Here is a 22,297-nt window from a genome sequence, read left to right on the forward strand (position 1 = left end):
GGAGGGGAGTGGGGAGGTGGGTAATGGTGGAAAGAATGGGAAGTGACTAGACAAAGAACTTGTATGAATGACCCATGAACATGGGCAACGGTGTAGGGACTGACTATGGGAGTGGGGGTGGGTTGGGCAGAGGAGGGCAGAGGAGGACAGAGGGGGTAAATTTGGGACAACTGTAATAAAATTTTTAAAAAGAAAAAAATGTAAAAAAGAAAAGAAAAAGCCCCTCCACCAGTAAGAAGAAAAGAAGATCCCATAACGATGGGAAGAGGAGGCTGAGGGAGTCTTTCCCTCCTCTGCTCCTACTTGGCCTTGCTGCTGTCATCCCTCCATTTCCCCAGGATTAATAACAGCATTTTGGTAGAAAACAAAATTAATTTTAAATTTGCACCCTTCTCATTTATTTGATATGAATGGTTTTATTCGAAGTCCTTAATGTTTTTGTTATGAGATATATTTGTCAAGGTAGGTTGGTATATCCTTTTCTAATAGTTTACTGCCTTAATTTGTAACTTTTAAAGTAATTGGCTATATCATGTCCCCATTTGTACTCTTACCCAGGCCTGCAAATGTGTGAACCAAACCTGGTAATAAGTCACCATGTAAAAAAGCATGTTTTACTATGGGCCACAGACAAAGAGTTTGAAAGGCACTGACCTGGGACATCAAGTTCACACGCTGGTGCATGGTATATGAGGGGTCCACCATGACCTGGTTTTCCAGCCCCATCTCTAATCCACACTGTATCCTTCACTCTCACCAAGCTGAACCGCTGCCATCTTACTTCACAGCCTGCATCCACTATCTTCAGCCTTCTCCCAGCTCATCACTGACAAAAACTTTTACTCAACTATCAAGACTCAATTCCCTCAGCATCTTGCCTGCCCCCTCACCTCCCAGAGTTCCTTGCTCACCCCTCTGTTACTCCACAACATGGGGCCTGACATGCAATCCACACACTGTATAACACAGACACAAAGCTCAGTGAGGTACAGACTGGGTCTCATCCATCTTCATGTTCCCAACACTTGGCACAGCACCTGGCATTTAAGAATTATCAAAAATTTGTGGTGGGAACAAATGAACAAATGAATCTGTAAATTAGTAGAAGGTGAAAATCAAGATATAGTGACAAAAAAGCTCTATAAATGCCTCTTGAGATATGAAAACTCATAGCAGAAAATTTTTATTCCTCAGACCATCTTATATTCTCTAGGTACAGCAGGTCAATTTGTGAAGTATATACATGAAGTACAGAGAAACCATCTTCACAGACTAATGACCTTGGGTATCAATTAGTTATATTAAAAAAAAGAGTATTTTCAGAATTCTCAAGCACAGTACTGAAACTTCAAAAAATACAGCTACTCTATTAATAACTAAAACATAACAATAGAAGTGAGTGCTGTCAGTTTGAGAGGTAGGGAAAATTGTTTCTTTGGTATAAGCTAATTCAGATTCCTATCAGATTTCACATATATACACACACACAGGGACCCAAAGTTCCCCTCTGCATATTATGGACTAACCTCTATTCATAAATCCTCTCTAAGAAAATAAGTAAATATAGTAAGAACAAATGGCAAACATGGAAAAGAAATCAAACAGTACAGATTGTACAAGAGAGATAAAGGGTTCATTCATTCCAAACACCTTTCTTATTTGCTTATTTTCAGTACTATATTATGCTAGACGGTAGAGAGATAAAAAAAATGCATAAAGTAAGGTTACATGGGGTATAAGATGCATAAATATAATTGTCTACACAGACAATTTTAACCTTTGAGTTCATACTTAAACATTTAAGCTTAAACCTATTCAACCAGTTCCTTTGGCAATTGCCAAACAATGGTGAGTACAGCATAAGGTATTCCTGTCTTCCAATTTCCACCCTCTCCTTTTTTATTTTAAAAATAGAATCTTTGAGTTTCACATGGGCACATGGCTGCCTAGGTTAGACAATTTTTCCCAGCTCTTCTGTGGCTAGTTGTGACCAGGTGCCTACATTCTTGCCAAAAGGATACAAGCAAAAGTGATGTGTAGAACATCTGAATTATACCCTTAAAGGGAGTGACAGTATTCCTCCCCATCTTCCTTTCTTCTGCCCATGGCTGGAATGCAGATGTGATTCCAGCAGCTGAAGCAGCTGAAGCAGATCTCATAGATCATGAGAGAGAAGCTGATAGGGCAACAGCCTTTGGCCACCCCTTGGGCCAAAGGTACACACACCAATAGTACCATATCAATCCCAACTGTTGCCATATTTAATCCATTATTATTCTGAAGTCTTGACAGAGAGGTTATAAAAATACTGACACATTTAAAAATCTGAAACTAAAACTTCCAAATTTTTAAACTTGAAAAAAACCATAAAAGGTAGATGCTAGGAGAATTTAAGTATTATTATTACTTTTTAAATAATTAAAATATATACTATATATATATATATATATCCTTTGCATAATACAGGTACAAATTTTCAAAAGAGGGCAGTTTTAATCATTGGTTAGAGTTCTACAGTCCTAGACAAATTTATAAAACTACTGTTCTGTTTATAGGAAATAATGCAATTTCCATGAAAGTTCTATGTGTATTGAATTTAGAACACTGTACACTTGAAACTAATACAAAATAGTATTTTTAAAAGTTTTTATTTTATATTTTAAATTTTATTGTTTCCTGAGGAATCCCTGAAATCTCAGAGAACATTTTTTTTGCTAAATGTTCAATGGTATTAAATTTTTAAAAATGGAAATCACATTAACTGTGAACTGCATGTTAATAAACCCAGTGTTCCAAAAGGTTTCAGACAACATGTAGAAGAGTATGGGTGCTATTCTTACTGTTTTTAATTGATGTCAACTAAAGATTCTAGATACAGAAAATTACTAGAGGGAAGGAATAGAAGGGGCAGACTGATTTTTGCCTATAAGTGCATTACATATGATAACTCCATACCAAGGAATTTCTAGGGCGATCTGGGTCAAATTACCTCTCCTGATGTCTCCTTAAAAAAACTGTGGTACATTTATACAACAGAGTACCGCACAGCAGACAGAAAGAAGGAACTCCTATCTTTTGTGACAGCATGGATGGAACTAAAGAATATTATGCTAAGTGAAATATGCCAGTCGGTAAAAGACAAATACCATATAATCTCACCTATAAGAGGAATCTAATGAAGAAAAGGAACTAATGAACAAAATAGAACCCCAGGCATGGAAACATGGTACAGACTGAAAGTGACTAGAGGAGATGGGGAAGAAGAGGACAATGGTGGAAAAAAGGGAAGGGACTAGACAAAGAACATATATGAATGACCTGTGGACATGGACAACAGTGTGGGAACTGACTGTGGGAGCAGGCAGTGGGATGGGTGGAGGAGGGCAAAGGGGGAAAATTGGGACAACTCTAATAGAATAACAATTTTTTAAAAAGCATAAAAACTTTTCAGAAATTCCAATATTTCAGGATCCTACCTACAAGTCTAAGTATTTCTTCTTACCCCTACAAGTAATTCAAAAACCTTTATCAGACCAAGGGCTAGTAATAATTGCAGTAAAATTTCTGTGCCTTCTTTCACCATATAAACATAACAAGCTTCCTCTGCCTGGAGAGCTCCTTCCTGCTCCCCTTCACCCACTCTAGGATCCCTTCACCCCTCTGCCTATTTAACTCTTATGACCTTTCTCTACATATTAGCTTAATTATCAATTCTTTGAAAAAGAATGGCTAGACTAGATTAAATTCCTTTGATTTATACTTTTATGTCACCAGTCACTCCTTCTTTGCATTGAAAATTGTCATTCTACATATGTTCATGTGGTTATTTGATCATATTAAAAGAATTCAATAACTGTGGCGGACATTACTTGTGCCTAATGGCCAGTCTCCCTTTATCCTAATAACAGAATTCCATTTTTTGAAAGGTGCTAAAAATGTGTCCACCCCAGAAATGAATCATCAGTAAGCTAAGGGAACTGCGGCAGACAGGCATGTAAGCAGGTCTGAGCAGTAGGAGGTACAGGGAAGTCTGCTGGGGATACTTCTTGGAAAGATATTCTTGATGAAAAGGACAGGGGTGATTTAGGGATAAGACTCTTTTCCCACTCTCTCTCTGTTTCATGCTTTTGAAGTTATTATATGTAGGGATGTGACACTTAGAATTGCTGTCGCCATCTTGTAACCATGAGGGGAAGACCAAAAAAATCACAGAAGTGCCAACCCAGAAATCTAATATTGTTCATTCCAGAACAGCGTTTCTCTAGAGTTTTGCTGAGTGAGTCGAATCTGGCATGGTTAGGCCATTTTTACTTGGTTATTTCTGTTACTATTAACCCAACATATTCTAACTGATATTGTTATGACAGCAGCATTAGGTTATGAACTATCTATGTATTATGTCTAAAATTTAGGTTTCTGTGTCATGACAATGATGTGATAAATACAAAAGACAGAAAAATACACAGAAGAAAAAAATGAATTTGAATATTTAAAAACATGTTAGCTATCCCAACTAAAAACTAAGAAAAAGATACAAATAAAAGATGCCCATTAACTGCATGCTTGATCTGTTTAAAACTGAGAAATGTAAATTAAAAAATCAGAAATACAGAAATCAAGGTAACCACGAAGAAAAAGCAACAAAGTCCCCTCCTATGTTGCTTAAGGAAGCCTCACAGGAGCCCGTTAAAGAGAATCTTCAGGTTCTGTTACCATGAGTCATCATTTCCTCTTCATTAACTGACGCACTTTTCCGCTGGGCACAATGCTACAGACGGCATGCCTGTGTCAATTCCTGTTCCCTACAGGCACACTTGTGCTTCCACTGGTACTGTTTTTCGTTTTATTGTGTTTTTCTTTTAACCCGCCTGGCACTTTCACTGGGGTGGGTTAAAAGAAAAACAGAACACCCTGCTATGTTGGAGACTTTATGCAGCATAGTCTTCTACAAAGCGTTTAATATTGAGGTAACAGTCATGGAAAAAGCAGCCAATGGAGACAGACGGACCAGAGTCTAGTCACAGGTCTTGTACTTTCCACCCTATGCGACTTTAGAGAGGTTAATTACCAGGCTAAGACCCAGTCTCACTATGTATAGCATGGGATAATTTATTTACCTTTTACAATTTTTTGTGTGTGTTAAATGAGATGCTGCTATAAAGGGCTGAGGTCAAGACCTGGCACATATTAGAGGTTGAATAGAAAATTTTATCTAAGCAATGACACTAAATAAAGTTTACCTATGGTGACAAGTACAACTAGCAATTTTTAACTAAGTAAAAAAACAAACAAACAATCCATAATACTAGAAAAAGAAAGAATGTATTACTCTCGTTGAGCTCTTATTTGGGATGCAATTTTAAATGAGTGTCAAATGATGTAGGAAACATAAGAAAGAATAGCAGTAAAATAACTGAAGAAACTAGAAAGTAATTGAGAGTGAAGGCTAATGAAAAGTAATTAAATGACCTGATTACGCAAATGGAAAAGGAATCTTATTTACCCTTAAAGAACAAAGAAATCATTCTCTAACTAAATTAGTGCACAACGCACTCTAAAGCATATTGGAATAAGAACCTGGAGACTGGGATTCTAGATTAGAAACCAGGCAACTCATTTTGCTCTAGTTCCCAAGAATGAAAAAAAGGAAAAGAAGAGTGGAGAGAACAGAGGAAACAGTGACTGTGAGATCATTAAAATTTGCATCTGTAGAACTTGAAACTCCAGATAGATAAGACTGAAAGAAATAGATAATCCTTAAGGTCATTTTTGGATCCCAGGTTCTATGACTCTTCTCTAAGACACATTGATAACTGCCTTCTTTGAGTTCTAATATCATTTCCTACCTGTATGATTTATTTCACTTAATTATAAATTTCCTTTAAAATAATTTAATTGTTTCTTGTGTATATATCTCTAGAGAGTATAAAACTTTAAAAGTAAAATTCCTTTAGCTTTGAGAGTAAGTTAAAAGTGCTACAGCTCAAATAAACAATCTAACTTAACACTTAAAGGAACTTGAAAAAGAACAACAAAGTTCAAAGTGAGTAGAAAGAAGGAAATAATAAACATCAAGCAGAAATAAATGGAAAAAATGCAAAAGACTCAATGAATCCAAGAGCTGGTTCTATGAAAAGATAAACAAAATTGACAAACCTTTAATCAGAGTCATCAAGAAAAAAAGAGAAAGGACCCAAATAAATAAAATCAGAAATGAAAGAGGAGAAATAACAACAGACACCAAAGAAATACAAAAGATTATAAGAAAATGTTATGAATAACTATATGCCAACAAACTGGATAACCTGGATGAAATGGATAAATTCCTAGAAACACAAAATCTTCCAAAATTAAATCAGGAAGAATCAGAGAATCTGAATAGACAGGCTACACCCAGTGAAACTGAAGCAGTAATCAAAAACCTCTCAACAAACAAAAGCCCTGGACTGGATGGCTTCACAGGTGAATTTTACCAAACATTCTGAGAACTAACACCTCTCCTTCTCAAACTATTTGATGAAAATTCAAGAGGAAGGAAGGCTCCCAAACTCATTTTACAAGACCAGCATTATCCTAATTCCAAAACCAGATAAAGACACTGACAGGAAAGAAAATTATAGGCATATATTCCTGATGAACATAGATGCTAAAATCCTCAACAAAATGTTAGCAAACCAAATCCAGCAAGGCATCAGAAAGATCATACATCATGATCAAGTGGGATTTATTCCAGGAACGCAAGGTTGGTACAACATTCACAAATCAATAAGTGTGACTCACCACAGAAACCAAATGACAGCTAAAAACACATGATCGTATCAATAGATGCAGAAAAAGCATTTGATAAAATCCAGCACCCACTTACAATCAAAATTGTCAGCAAAGTGGGATTAGAGGGAACATACCTCAATATTGTACAGGCTATATATGACAAACTCACTGCCAGTATCATACTCAATGGGCAAAAACTACAAGTGTTTGATCAGGAACAAGACAAGGATGTCCATTTTCACCTCTCTTATTCAACATAGTACTGGAAGTCATAGCCACAGTGATCAGAGAAGAAAAGAAATAAAAGGCATCTAAATTGGGAATGAAGATGTAAAACTGTCTTTATTTGCAGATCACATGATACCATACATAGAGAACCCCAAAGATTTCACCAAGAAACTTCTAGAACTGATAAATGAATTCAGCAAAGTAGCAGAATACAAAATTAACATCCAGAAATCATTTGCATTTTATATGACAATAATGAACTAACATAAAGGGAAATTAGGAAAACAATCTCATTCACAATTGCTACAAAAAGAATTAAATACCTAGGAATAAACCTAACCAAGGATGTAAGAGACCTATACTCAGAAAATTATAAGATACTGAAGAAGATACAAATAAATGGAAGCATATCCTACATTCATGGTTAGGAAGCATTAACATCATTAAAGTGTCCATACTACCCAAAGCAATCTATAGATTCAACGCAATTCCTATCAAGGTTCCAATGACTGCCCTGGTTGATGTAGCTCAGTGGATTGAGTGTGGGCATGTGAACCAAAGCAGCGCTGATTCAATTAACAGTCTGGGGCACCTGCCTGGATTGCAGGCCAGGTTCCCTGTGGGGGGGGTGCATGAGAGGTAACCACACATTGACATTTCTCTCCCTTTCTTTCTCCTTCCCTTCCCCTCTCTCTAAAAATAAATAAAATCTTAAAAAAAAGAAAAAAGATTCCAAGGGCTTATTTCACAGAACTAGAATAAATACTTCAAAAATTAAATGGAACCACAAAAGGCCCCACGCTGCAACAGTGATCCTGAGAAAGAAGAACAAAATTGGAGGAATCATACTACCTAATATCAAACTATACTACAAAGCCATAGTAATCAAAATAGCATGGTACTGGCATAAAAACAGACACATAGATCAATGGGATGGAATAGAGAGCCCAGACATCAACCCACACCTTTATAGTCAATTAATATTTGACAGAGGAAGCAAGCACATACAATGGGCTGATTAATAAATGGTGTTGGGAAAGTTGGAAAAGTACATGCAGAAAAAATGAAACTAGACCATCTTCTTACTCCATAGAAAATGCTAAGTAAAACAGTGTTAACAAGAATAGAGTATACATTTCTTCTGTGGGCTGAATTGTGTCCTCTCAAAATCATATGTTGAAGTTCTAAACCCTAGTACCTCAGAATGTGACTGTATTTGAAAATAGGGTTTTTCAAGTGGTAATTAAATTAAAATGAAGTCATTCAGGTGGGCCCTAATCTAGTATTACTGGGGTCCTTCTGAGAAAAGGAAATTAGGACACAGACACACACAGAGAAAGACCATATGAAGACACAGAGCAAAGACAGCCAAGAAGAAAGGCGTCAGAAGAAGCCGACCTGTCTAAACACCTTGATCTCAGACTTCTAGCCTCCAGAACTGTGAGACAATAAAGTTCTGATGTTTAAGCCACCCAGTCTGCCGTACTTTGTTATAGCAGCCCTAGCAAACTACTACACTTCATTTCTTCTTCAGTCAGATATTTAGTAACCTCAAACCTCCAATAAAAGCCAACAGCCTAGAAATTAGGTGGAAATAAAAATGTCTACAGCTCTTATATACTTTAACAAATTTTAGGTACTAAATATATTTGATTTCTCCATTCTCTCTCATTATTTTAACCATATTCTGCCTAAGTGCTTTACCTACATTTTGACCATTGGGCAGCTGCTTCTGTAGATTACTAGAGACCACCAGTAGGCACACCATCAGGTTCTGATCAATGGGCTCTTTGTCTCTTCATATCACTGTGGGAGAATGTTTCCAATGGTTTTGCCTGGTCCTTTATACAGCAAGTGTTGTGAGCATATTTGTCATGTACTCTCTGGGGGATGAGGCAAACTTGGGAAGTAGTAAAATTTACTGCCCTACATCTGTTTTACAGAAAATATTTGTTTACCTATTTTCCCTGGAAATTTTCATTTCTACTCTAGGCTGTAATCAGAAAGAGAACAATAGAAGTTGTGGCTAGCAGGTTAAGGCTAGGCATAATAATTGGCAGACCTAAAATTTTAAAGGGACAATAAAAGAAACTCAAAAAAGAAAAATCCAGAGTTGATTAGTGTAGAGGCAAAGACTAGATACCTTGACAGATACCAATGGGAGTGAAAAAATAAAGGAAGATCATCCCCTACACTTTACAGAAGTCTATAGGAATTCTTAGAAGGACAAGCAGAGCCCTGGGTAGCTTATTAAGGCCTAACTGCACCATTGTTTTATAACACAGTTTAATAACTAATATTTATAATGATAGCTACTAGTCATAAAAGTAACCATTTAATCATGCCATTTAGTAAGACATGGAAATATACTATTTTGCATTATATTTTAAAAATCATTAGTTAATAATCTTAGAGTTAAAATAGATGTTTTGATTGGCTAGATAATATATTTATCCAAAGCCCTTCATTTCACTGTACACAAACAGAACAGCAACACAAAATTACACAAACAGCAACACAAAATTACAAAGAGAAAAACATTAATTAAGAATAAAGAAACCATGAAGAAAAAAATGTGATTTCCAGTCTTAAGTCCACTCTGTTTCAGCAAAACCCTCAAAAAAAAGCCATTTGGATCTTAAAAAGTCAGTTCTGGTGTTTTCTTTTCAAAGTAAGGAAAATAATATCTGTGACTCCATATAAAGTTTGAGGAACAAATTAAATGATTGGAGCATAGGAACATGTTATAGGAATAAATTTTCCTTGAGAATTTTAGGATTACACAATTCAATAATTAAACTGAATTAATTTCCACAAGAATCTTAAATTTTCAGAAGAATCTTAAATTTATTCATTATATTACTTAAAAATTTAGCACGTTGTCCTGGCTGGGTGGCTTAGTTGGTTGCAGGTTCGATTCCTGGTCAGGGAGCACACAGAAGGCAAAAATTTAGCATTTCTAGTTGGAGCAATTAAAACCCAGCCTAAGGCAAACTTTCAAAGGCAAATGGACGAGAAAGTCATTGATTGTTTTTTTCCATTCATCTGTTACACATATGTATTGAACACTGAGCATACGCAGGTACTGTTCTAGGTTCTTGGATACTAAAACTGAGTTCACATGCTGGTAAAGAGAATCAGATAGCAAACAACTACATAAATTAGATTATTTCACATCAAGGTTTACATAGAGTGCCTTCTGTAATAAACTCTAGAGAGCAAGGAGACAGAGAGCTCCTAGGACGGGGGTGAAAAGCTATTTTAAATAAAGTCATGAAGTATATGCTTTAGGAAGAGATTACATTTCAGCTGACACCTAAAGAAGTAGCAGGAGCCTACATGCAATGCAGATGCAAAACAGAATCTTTGGTAGAGATTCCAAAGGTAAAAACCTAGGCTTGGCATGAAGGAGAAGGAGAAGGGGGACAGAAGGAGGTAGGCAGAGAAGAAGGTGCAAATAAAGGGCAATGTATCTAGAAAGAAGTGAAAGAAAAACAGAAGGGTAAAAGATGAAGTTAGAGAAGTAGACAAAGGCCAGCCCACAAAAAGGCATTGTAAGAAGTTGTGATTTCTAAAAATGCAAATCACCAGAGGTTTTAAAGAACAGATTATAATCTTATTTAAATTATTTATGTTCTCACCCTGTTTTGTGAAGAATGAACTTTGATGGGACAACAGCCAAAGCGGAGAGCCCACCCAGCACCCAGATCTTGGCACTTAATACTATTCTCTAGTAACAGGAACCATGGCCCCTTGGAGAAATGGCTTTTTCTGAGACTGGGGCACAAAATATACAAGATGAGCCTACAGTGTCAAGTGGTGCCAGAAAGTAAGGAAGGGCTTAAAAAATCAAACACACAAATAAACCCCTACATTGATAGGCATATGTCAAGGGGACACAGAAGCAACTGCAAGAGCTCCCAATAGCCAAAACTGGAACAATATGAACAATAACACAAATAAAGTAGTACTGGAGTATAACTCAAAGTATAAAATAAATATTCATGAGTCCACATTGATATAAATAAATGATTAATTAATTAATTGAGAGAACAGACACAAATCTCCCTTTCAAGAGGATTCCAAATAATTTATGTAGATACTCCATCCTCAAGATGGGGAGCACAACTCCCCACTCCTTAAGTGTGGGTTGGGTGTAGTGACCTCCTTCTGAAGAGTACAGTAAGGAAAGTAGGAAAAGAATAACTTGACAGTGAGGAAACCTATTAAACACTACCTCAGCCGTGTGGCCAAAGCCAATATCAAAAGTGATGTCATGTTGATGATATGCACCCTTGACTGGAGATGATGAAAGTGGCATTTTACTTTTTTGATCTTCTTCCCCAAAACCCATAACCTCAGTCAAATCATGAGAAAAACATAAAAATAAATACCAACAGAGGGGTACCCTACAGATATCTGACCAATATTCCTCAAAACTGTAAAGGTCATCAAAACTAAGGGAAGACTGAGAGACTGCCACAGTCAGAAGCCCAGGGAGACATGAAGACTATATATAACGTAATGGCCAAGAAGATGCCCTGGAACAGATGAAGGATGTTAGCTAAAAACTAAGGAAATAGGACTAAAGTATGAATTTTAGCTAATTAAATGTATCAATATTAGTGCATACATTGTAACAAATATACTATACAAATGTACCATATTAATAATGAGGAATACTGGGTAATGGAGTATTTGGAACTCTGTACCATCTTCTCAATTTTTCTGCAAATCTAAAACTGTTCAAAAAACAAAGTCTATTGAGAGAAAAAGCCAAAGCAGAGAGACTATTACAGTAGTTTGGGTGAAAGATGATAAGGATGATGGGGAAGCAGTGGATATGGTGAGGAGTCAAATTCAAAATACTTATATATCTTGAGAGTACACAGCACAAAACATGGCAGCAGATTAGATGTGGAAAATGAGGGAAAGAGAATAATCAAAAATGATTCTTGGGCTTTTTGCTTAAGTCACTAGGTAGACATTTTACTTTGTTTAGCAAAAAGGAGGGTGGATGAGAGAAGGATATGTTTTGTTGCATCTGAGCCATTTGCCATCTCTGTCTGCTGCTAATTCCTAGTTGATTCTTGTGAGCTGTAGGGTCAATAAAGCTCCAAGCTATATGGTCTCACACAGGATCGCAGATTAGTATAATTCTCTTAATTTTTTTAATCACAAAAATACTAAAAGCCTACTTTACAATAAAAATCATATAACTGCCTTAAAAGAGATGGTATCAAATGTTTTTGACCTCATTTGGGGACAAAAATTAGTACTAAATCACTAGTTCCCTAGGTCCAATTCAATGATTCTGGAAAAATGTATTATTATCTAAATTACATCAGGCTTTTAAAAAGCACAGATTAAAGAGTTTGGAAACTTATACTTTTAAGTTCTCCAGATGATATTAAGTACCATGACCTGAATGGCATTCCTTTAAAGAAAAGAAAATTTCTACTTAAAATATGGAAGCATTCTGCCTTTCTAATTATTTCAATTTGTTTACATTAGTAATTCCCAAAGGAACTTTTTGTCCAATAAGGAAGTAAAAAATTTCCTGGCACATTATGGAAACTTCTACATTCACAAGTTGCTATGAATCACCATTTTAAAGTTTACCTTTCTGGGCAGCACTGAACTAAACACCAAACAAGTAAAAATCTGTCAAAAAAGGCTCAGTCCCAAGGCAGAATAACAACAACAACAACAACAACAACATTAATACATTTACACTTTCTTGGTGAACTTAATAAAAACATTTCATTTTATGGTTACTGTTTCTGGCCACATGACTCAAATGATAAAACCTCAGGTTCCATAAATTACTCAGAGTGGGACAGCAAACCACCTGAAAAGATTTCGTCACTAAAAAGATGTGTTTTGTGTGGTCAGTAAACTTACACTCCATTATATCCCCAAGCAAAAATAAAATGAAAGACAAAGATTCAATATCAAGAAGCTGTCCCTCAAATCTGGGAACCATGAAAAGAAGGTCACTAGAAGATCTGAACGTTTATTAAACCATAGTCCAAAGCACTTATGGAGTGCTCACTACATGAAGCACTCTATTTGAAGGAAGAGGTCTTGCTTAAAGTACCCATAATTCAGCCCATAGAGATGATAGTTCAAGATCAACAGTTTGAACCTCCATCAGGAGCAAATGGGCTCATTCTGACGGGTGCAGGTGTAATTTGGTCAGTACTGGTCAGTTTCTCAAATTGAATGGGCCTCTGCAGTTTTTGTAAATTCCACCTTCTGGGTGGTCTTCCAGAGCAATCTCAAAGAGGATACACCACAGAGGTACTGAAGTTAATTTATGCTTATGTAGACTATGAGTCACACAGCTGCCATTAACACTACATACTGAAGTGAGTCCATAGAAGGAAAATGTGAAAATCTCCAGCAACATAAAGCCAACTTTCCTTAGAGCAGAAAATTGCAACTAGAATGACCACTGGAAAACAAATCAAGACACAAATGAACAAAAGTATAGTCTGTTCAAATGAACAAAAGTATCATTTGTTTATAGTGTAATGCAAAATAATAAAGATGAATTAATAGCAAAAGGAATCATGAGTTACCACTAGCTGATCTATGATCATAAAATACAGGACTGATAAACTGAACATAGTTACCTTGTTTGATTTTAACTGACTCTCCTTCCTTTGCCGGCCTACTTGTGGTGGTGCGATGCAGTGAACAACGCTCAACGCCTCCTCTGCGGCAAACCCACTCACAAGCAAGGAACCAGCTAATCCCAAAACATGAATATTTTAAAACTCATTTCATAGATGGACAATTATTAATCTATAAACATCTTTTACCTGTCTCCCAGAAAGACAAAAATTTCTTTTCTTTCCTAAAGCTTATTCTACTTGTTCTTTAAATCCCTTTCCCTCATTTCTAATACCTTAAATATATTCCAGTTTACACCTTTCTTCAATTTATAAAAAAAAATAAACTTTTGCCTTGAGTTTGCTTTCCCTCCAGCTTAAGGGGTCAACCTCACCACTCCTATTTTAACTATAGTGACATAACTGGGATGACTGCGTTTTCTCGGATTATTCTAATATCCGGTATTTTACCACATGATTTCCATTTTGGCTTGTGGTTTGAAAAGATAAAATTTTATCCTAAAATCTCCACATTCTGACTTTCACTACTTCTACTGAAGTTGTTCTCTAACACTGCCAAACCTAACCACTGGTTGTTGTTCTTCTTTTTTTTTTTTTTTTTTTTGCATTTTTTTATTATTGTTCAAGTACAGTTGTCATCATTTTCCTGCCACCACTTTCCCGTGCCCCTCCCACCCTCAATCTTTCCCCGCTTTGGCTTTGTCCATGGGTCCTTTATACATGTTCCTTGACAACCCTTTCCCTTCTTTCCCCCATTATTCCCCTCTTCCCACTCTTCTGGTCACTGTCCTATAAGCGGTTATTTTTTTTAAGTCTCTGCAGCATTACTTAGTCTATCTAGTCCACCCCGTCCGTGCTATCAATGTACTCACTTTGGCCTTTACACTAGTATAGGCCTCATATATTTCCCCTTATCTTCCTATTTAGCATTTCCCAATGTGTGTTATCAGTAACATAAGCCTCACAGTATGTTCCTCGATTAAGAAAAGATTCTGTGCTCAAAATGTTTCAGAAATGCTACATACAACATTCTACAGGTCCTGGAGCTCTATATCAGTGAATTGTGTGTGTTCCTGGATTTTCATGGTAAAGCAACAACTGATTTATTTTAACTGAATGTTTTCCAATAAGTAATCCTGTGTTTTACTAGTCCACAGAATTCATTTTTTAAAACGAACACATGTTAACATGTCATGGAACTGGTATTATGCAGGAGTAGCAGTCTGACAAAACAAATATTTAGAGTAACACACTGGGGAGTACTGATATACCTAAAATTTCAAGTTAAAACCTGGAATCTACCAGGCTTCCAAACTGAATTTATCATCTTTTTCCCAAGCTAGGTCTGAACATCAAATTAATCATTAGTAACAGCTTTTCACCTATCTCACATCCAGACAGTTGATAGATCTTTTCACCTCTTACTGTCTATTGTCTGTAGAGTTCATTCCCTCCCTTATGTGGCTGTAGACATCACCCTACACCAATCTTCCTTAAGCCTCCTCTAGACTATAATAACCAAATATAAGAATTAGGGCAGAACCTTGAAAAAACAAAAGGAAAACAATTCTCAGCTCCACCACAATCTTGTTAAATTAGGATTTTGGCAGGGGCGGTGGGAGGATTTGGGAAGACAGTTGGAATTTGTGAGCCTAATAGTTAGATTTGCAAACTGCTAAAGAAGACCATGAAGGCTCCATGACTTCTCCTTCCCCTGGCCTAAGCATTTTCAGTTCTTTTCCATCATCTCCTCTTCTTTTTTTTTTTTCTTTAGTTTTTAGAAAGGTTTATTCATTTTTACTTTTTATTTTATCCTATTATAGTCATCCCAATTTTTACTTTTCCTCTCTTGCCCTCCTCTGCCCAGTCTACCACACCCCCAACTGTTCCCAGTCAATCCCCACACCGTTGACTAGAGAGAGTATTATGCTAAGTGAAACAAGTCAGTTGGTGAAAGACACCTCTTCTTGAAGCAACGTGGTTTTGAGTCTCCTGTCAGCTGCTCTTATCTCAATGTGGTGCATTTTAAAGTGAGGGTCTTGTACTGAACCACAGAGCACTCTGGATATAGGCTGGTCAATTTATAAGACAGCAGGACTATCAATTAACCATTATTGCTCCAGGGTTTCTCCCAACCTGCCTTGTTGTTGGACAAGCAAAATCACCCTCCTCCGTTCTACCTGCCTGCAGTGAATTACTAATCATCCTCAACACCAATCTGCAGTAATCACAAGAATGTGAATCAAACAGCAAACAGACAAAACTCCCCTGAATTTTAAAGCATTACCTAGTTGCCCTTTTGGTCTCTGTTCCAAATAAACAGCAGGAATCCCTTCCTCCAATGAAATTTCATTCTGAAATCTGCAAGTTATGCCAATCCTTACAATGTTTCAGTAACAAAGCTTCACATTTACACTGTTTTATCCACTAACAAAATATTTCAACATTATTTACTTAATCCTCTCAAAAGTTCTGAAATGGGTATTATCCTTACAAAAGAAGAAATTAAGGCTCATAGAGGTTAAGTAGCTTATTCAAAGTCACACACAGTAAGTGGGGAAAGTTGTGACTTTAACCTCACATGTCTTATACCTTAATTACAGCTTTCTCCACTTTAAAATCAATGTATAGTCACTGGGCCATCATCAGAAAATTAGCACCAATTAACAACAGGGTGTGATAGCTACCAGATGGTGAACTGCTCAGCAAAAAGAACAATCAGCCAGAATATACGGAGGCATTATAACATAACACAGGAGCTGAGGAGCAGTTCCTTCTGGGACAGACAGACCTGAACTCGTGTCCTAGCTCCATCTCTGACTGCTAGTGTTACCTTCTGTAAATTACGTGCCCTTTGTGAGCTTTGGTTTTCTATTTGTTATGAAGAATAAAGGAAATGATTTTCTTTAAAGCATTTAACGTAATGGCTGGTACACTGTAAATCCTCAATCATTGCCTTTTTGAAAAATCTATAATTTCAATATGGTAAACAGTTTATTCAAATATATCAGCTTGGAAATAAATACAGATCTTCTGAACTTAGTGTACCATTCTTCATCAACTATCTCCAAGTGTCTGGGAATAGAGCTATGTGAGAATTATATACAGAAAGATGAAAGACAGTCATGAGGAGACAGAAAATTTGAAATGATGCTTGAAGTGGAGGCCAAGAGAAGGTACACAAATTCAAGGACTGAGCTATGTCTAACCACCAAGTGGCCACCTTTCGTGGATTATCATCATAACCAGTCACTTGGGCATAAAAGAAAAAAGAAAGAAAAAGGAACAACTTAGAAGAGAAAGTAGTGGGTTAAGTATATACCTGGTATGTGAGTAGATTAATAAATAGGTGAATTTGGGCTCTCAAAAATCAATTTGCAATTACATTCCATTTAATTTCTTTCAATTTACCACTGGGAGGACTTCCAGCCAAGATGAAGGCATAGGTAGGTACACTTTGCTTCCTCACACAACCAAAAGAAAGACAACAAATTTAAAAACAAAAACAACCAGAACTGCCAGAAAATCAAACTGTATGGAAGTCCAACAACAAAGTAGTTAAAGAAGAAACATTCATCCATACTGGTACAAGGGGCAGAGACAGGGCAGAGACGGGCAGCTGGGATGGGCAAGGCAGCGGTTGGAAGACTGAGCAGGCAAGGCAGTGGCTGGTGAAGAGGGCAGTCCCACATTTGCATGCGGATAAACCAGGAGTAACAACTAAGAAGTAAGACAGACCAGGCAACCCAGCATTCTAGTGTGAGGAAATAAAGCCTCGAAACCTCTGGTGGTAAAAACCTGTGGGGGATTCAGCAGTGGGAGAAACTCCCAGACTCATAAGAGTCCCTTGGAGAGACCCACCCAGCCAGGAATCAGCACCAAAAGGGCCCAATTTGGTTGCGGATAGCAGGGGAAGTGACTGAAAGTGGGGCAAGAGCTGAGTAAGTGGCATTGTTCCCTCTCTGACCCCTCTCCAACATATAGCACCACAACCCAACAAACTGGGTTGCCCTACCCTGGCCAATACCTAAAGTTCTGCCCCTTACAATGCAACAGGTGAGCTGAGACAAAGAAATATGGCCCTAATGAAAGTACACATAAAAACTCCAGAAAGAGAATGAAGCAACAGGGAGACAGCCAACCTATCAGATGCAGAGTTCAAAACACACTGGTCAGGATGCTCATGAATGACTGAATACGGACACAAAATAGAGGAAGAAGTGCAGAGCTATGCAAAGTGAAATAAAGAAAAATATACAGGGAACCAACAGTGAAGGGAAGAAACCCAAGACTCAAATCAACAATTTGGAACAAAAGGTAGAAATAAACATTCAACCAGAACAGCATGAAGAAACAAGAATTCAACAAAATGAGGAGAGGGTTAGGAAACTCTGGGAGAACCTTAAACATTCCGACATACAAATCATACGGGTGCCAGAAGAAGAGAAACAGCCAAGAAATTGAAAACTTATTTGAAAAATAATTAAGGAGAGCTTCCCCAATTAGACAAAGGAAACAGACTTTCAGGAAATAATGTAATGTAGTCTCAATTACATTACCCAAGATTAAAGATAAAGAGAATATAAAAAGTAGCAAGAGAAAAGGAGGGAGTTACCTAGAAAGGAGTTCCCATAAGACTATCAGTTGATTTCTCAAAAGAAACACTGCAAGCTAGAAGGGGCTGGCAAGAAGTATTTAAAGTGATGAAAAGCAAGGACCTATAACCTAGATCACTCTACCCAACAAAGCTATCATTTAGAATGAAAGGGCAGATAAAGTGCTTCCCAGAGAAGGTAAAGCTAAGAGTTCATCATCACCAAGCCATTATTACATGAAATGTTAAAGTTACTTACTTAAGAAGAAGATCAAAACTAGGAACATTAAAATGGCAACGAATTCACAATTATCAACAACTAAATCTAAAAACCACCACTAAGCAAACAAGCAGAACAGGAACAGAAACATAGATATGGAGATCACTTGGAGGGTTATCAGCTGGGAGGGGGAAAGGGAAGAATAGGTGAAAAGGCACAGGGATTAAGGAACATAAGTGGTGGGTACAAAATAGACAGGCAGATGTTAAGAATAGTATAGGAAATGAAGAAGCCAAAGAACTTATGTTCATGACCCATGGACATGAACAATGGTGGGGGGAATGCCTGAGGAAGTGGGGGTTGCTGGGGAGTGGGGGACAATGGGGGAAAAATTGTGGCAACTCTAATAGCATAATCAATAAAATATATTTTTAGAAAATAAATATTTTAATCAATTGCTACTTACATATGATAAAACAGAGTATTTTTTTCCTATTTCACTAAGAATTTTTTTAACTTAAAAAATGCACTTTGAATTTTTATAAAATCTCTTAGGGAAATACAAAAATGATCATAGGTTTTCCTGAGATGTCCCAGTATTAAACTGCTCACATATTGCTGAAATCAACCCTAGCTTGCTTGTCATGGCATATTAATCATTAACAAACAGCTATATACCTTTTACTAATATTTTATTTAATATACTTATGTCTATTTTCATAAATCAGATTGGTCTATAATTTTTCTCTAATTATAATGTCTTTTGTCAGGTCTTGGTTTTAGAGGTATTTTGTATTTGTCAAAGGAATTAGTAGCCTTGTATCTATTTTCTGTGATTGACACAGTTTGTAATAGTACAGAAATATTTTTTCTTTTTTCTGTAAAAGTCTAATAAGCTGATTTGTGATAACTCTCAATTTCTTGTGTTCCTGCAATTCATGTTTATAAACCTTCTTTAGCCAAATTTTGTATTCTATTCTTAGAAAAGTATGCTGAGATTTTTAATTTATTAGAATAGGATTATATGCAGTATTCTCTTATATTAAAATTTTTTTCCATGTCTTTGGTTATTTATCCTATTCTCAGACCTAGCGTTTTAAACCTATGTTTTCTTTCTTCTTTTCTCTCTTGATTAGACTTCACAGAAATGTTCAACTTTATTGGTGTTTTTGAACATCAACCTCTTGGATTTATTTAATAGTTTCACTTTTTTTATTTTAGCTGAGTTCTTTGAAGATTTTTTTCTGAGGACTTCCAGCAAGATGGAGGCATAGGTGGACACACCATACTTCCACACACAACCAAGATTGGAACAACAAAAATTTAGAGGCAGAATAACACCCAGAACTAACAGAGAATTTATCTAAATGGAAGTCAGACAGCCAAGAAGTTGAAGTACACTGGTTCATCCAGACCAGTAAAAGGGGCAGAGAGGAGCAGCCAGGCATGTGTTGCAGCATGGGCGTGGGTTGCAGCACACAGAGAACAGGGAGATCTGGGCACATAAGGCATCCGGGAGCACACAAGGCATCTGGAGCGCATGAGATCGCAGAGGATGGACCCTGAGTATGCAAGCTGCAGCTGGCAGACCCAGTGAGGCAGTGATTGTGGACAAGGGCAGAGCGGGCAACCCAGGATCCCAGAGAAGGGACTGAGGTCCCAAGAGAATGGAGCTACTGCCATTGTTCCCTCCCACCCCTGCCCCCACATACAATGTCACAATCTAGTGACTGGGGTGCCCAGCCCTGGTGAACACCTAAGGCTCTGCCCCTCACCATAACAGGAGTGACCAAACAAACAAACAAACAAAAAAAAAAAACAGAGAGAGAGAGACATGTCTTAAACAGAAGAACAGATCAATGCCCCAGGACTCATCCTTTTGAGTGACCAAGAGATAGCCAATCTATTAGATGCACAGTTCAAAACACTTGTGATCAGGAAGCTCACAGAATTGGTTGATTTTGGGCACAAATTAGATGAAAAAATGCAGGTTACCATAAAACAGATAAAGGAAGATGCATGGAGAACCAATAGTGATGGGAAGGAAACTGGGACTCAAAACAATACAGTGGACCAGAAGGAAGAAAAAAACAACCAAACAGGAAAGAATGGAGAAATAAGAATTCAAAAAAATGAGGAGAAGCTTAGGAACCTCCAGGACATCTTTAAACGTTCCAACATCCGAATTATACGGGTACCAGAAGGGGAAGAGGAAAAGCAACAGATCGAACACGTATTTGAACAAATAATAAAGGGGAACTTCCCCATTCTGGCAAAGGAAATAGAATTCCAGGAAATCCAGGAAGCTCAGAGAGTCCCAGAGAAGTTGGACCCAAGAAGAAACACACCAAGGCACATCATAATTACATTAGCCAAGGTAAAAATGAAGAGAATCCTAGAAACAGCAAGAGATAAGGGGACAGTCACCTACAAAGGAGTTCCCATCAGACTGTCAGCTGACTTCTCAAAAGAAACCTTACAGGCAAGAAGGGGCTGGAAAGAAGTATTCCAAGTCACGAAAGACAAGGACCTATATCCCAGATTGTTCTATCCAGCAAAGCTTTCATTTAGAATGGAAGGGCAGATAAAGTGCTTCTCAGATAATGTCAAGTTAAAGGAGTTCATCATCACCAAGCCCTTATTTTACAAAATGTTAAAGGGACTTATCTAAGAAAAGAAAATAAAGAAAAAACATGTATAGTAAAAGGACAGCAAACTCACAGTTATTAACAACCACACCTAAAACAAAACCAAAAGAAACTAAGCAAACAACTAGAATAGGAACAGAACCACAGAAATGGAGATCACATGGAGGGCTAGCAGCAGGGGGGTGGGAGGAGGAGAGAGGGGGAAAAGGTACAGAGAATAAGTAGCATAGATTGTAGATTGAAAATAGATAGGGGGAGGGTAAGAATAGTATGGGAAATGTAGAAGCTAAAGAACTTATAAGTATGACACATGGACATGACTAAAGGGGGGGATATGGGTGGGAGAGGGTATACAGGGTGGAGGGGAGTGAAGGGGGGAAAATGGGACAACTGTAATAGCATAATCAATAAAATATATATTTAAAAAAAGATTTTTTTCCTTGCCTTTGATTTTCATCAGGTTTACTGTGATGTGCCTAGATATGGTTTTCTTCGTACTCATCCTGTTTCAGATTTGTAGCACTTTCTGAATCTGTGACTCTAGTTTTTGTTTCTCAGTTTGGGAAAATTCTTGCTGTTGACTCTTCAAATATTGCTTCTTTCTGATTATCCTTTCTTTCCTTTCTGTGGCTCTAATATGTTCTACATGAAATTGTCTATCTTGTATTACCTTTTGAAAACATTTTTTTAGCTCTTTAGCTTCAGTCTGGATATTTTCTACTGACCAGTTTTTCTGTTCACTAATCCTGCCTTCTTCTATGTCTAACATGCTGTTAAACTCATCTCTTGTGTTTATATTTCAATCATTGCTTTTTTCAGCTCCAGAACTATTTTGTTCTGTACAACAGATTCTACCTTGTCACCTATTTTCTTGAATATATTAATCACAGTTATTTTTTAATCTGTGCCTGATGACTCAAATATCTGGGCATATGGGCCACCTATAGACCTGTTCCTTTTGTCAGCTTATCTCCCTTGGTCTTTACTTTGGAGTGCTTGGCAATTTTTGATAAATGCCAGAAAATGTGTATGAAAAATTGGGCTCAGGATGATGTTACCTTCTACAGAGGGTTCATCCTATTCTCTGACAGACAACTAGGGTAGGGAGGAGAAGGGGAAGATTAATCAGGGCCTGAGCTAACTTGAAGCTGGGCTGCAGTGTTTTTTATAAGCTTGGTGTACCCTTGTTTTGCCCCCA

General features: G+C 37.2%; 1 protein-coding gene and 1 long non-coding RNA gene across 3 annotated transcripts in view; one reads left to right on the plus strand and one right to left on the minus strand.

Annotated features, from left to right (window-relative positions):
- Positions 1–22,297, minus strand: part of MSRB3 (methionine sulfoxide reductase B3) — a 168,643-nt gene that overhangs the window by 79,099 nt on the left and 67,247 nt on the right. The window lies entirely within an intron of this gene.
- LOC118499035 lies at positions 4–18,750 on the plus strand. The gene is made up of 3 exons (XR_004901533.1): positions 4–16; positions 1,720–1,723; positions 18,666–18,750. It is a non-coding gene; the product is annotated as an uncharacterized LOC118499035 (long non-coding RNA).

The sequence above is a fragment of the Phyllostomus discolor genome, chromosome 2 (genome assembly GCF_004126475.2).
Source record: "Phyllostomus discolor isolate MPI-MPIP mPhyDis1 chromosome 2, mPhyDis1.pri.v3, whole genome shotgun sequence".
Lineage (NCBI taxonomy): Eukaryota > Metazoa > Chordata > Mammalia > Chiroptera > Phyllostomidae > Phyllostomus > Phyllostomus discolor.